Here is an 820-nt window from a genome sequence, read left to right as displayed (position 1 = left end):
AGAGAGAGAGAGAGGTGTTGTTTGGATTTCCCGTCCATAAAAAACACTACAAAGGCTATCAATTCAGCAAAGCACCAAGAAATATGCTGGAGACGGCATGCATTAGATAAGTATTTTTTCGTCCATGAAAGAAGACGAGAACGAACCTTATCAATGAGGGGCTGTAGTCGTGCACTGTCATGGACTTAGTGGTTAATGGCAGCCCTAGGTAACGAATAAGGAGAATCTCTACTTGTAGACCAAGCTCAAAGATAGACGCTAAGGTCGCTTAATGATCTCGACCTCCAACAAAATTCGTCGACTTGCTAGCATTAATACGTAACTCAAATATTTTGGAAAATCCTCAAAGACCTGCAATGTAGTGCGGAAAGAGCTAGAAAGCTGTCCGTGAATACCAAACTATCATCCGCAAAACTTAGCTGAGAGACACAAATCGGTCGCATCGCGGGTGCCGTCCAATGAACCCATTAGAACTGTTATGTTAATCAACTGAGAGAGAACATTCTGCACCATAGCAAACAATTATGGTGTGAGAGAGTAGTCTTGACAAACTCCTCTTGAGCTCCCAAAGAACCCCTCTTGATCTCCATTTAGGACCACATAAATATAAGCTGTAGAAACACAAGATAAAATTCAGTGAGTAAACAAAGTGGGAAAACCCAAAGCTCTGAAAATTGTCTCTATTAAAGACCACTGAACCGTGTCGAATGCCTTTGAAATATCAAATTTAATGGCACACAGACAGGAAATGGTATCCTTATGGTAATCCATGACGAGCTCAGGGGTGGGGTCGGTAAAAGCTGCATTTTGAATGGAACAA

Source organism: Capsella rubella, unplaced genomic scaffold (assembly GCF_000375325.1).
Source record: "Capsella rubella cultivar Monte Gargano unplaced genomic scaffold, Caprub1_0 scaffold_7, whole genome shotgun sequence".
Lineage (NCBI taxonomy): Eukaryota > Viridiplantae > Streptophyta > Magnoliopsida > Brassicales > Brassicaceae > Capsella > Capsella rubella.
This window is presented reverse-complemented; position numbering follows the sequence as displayed.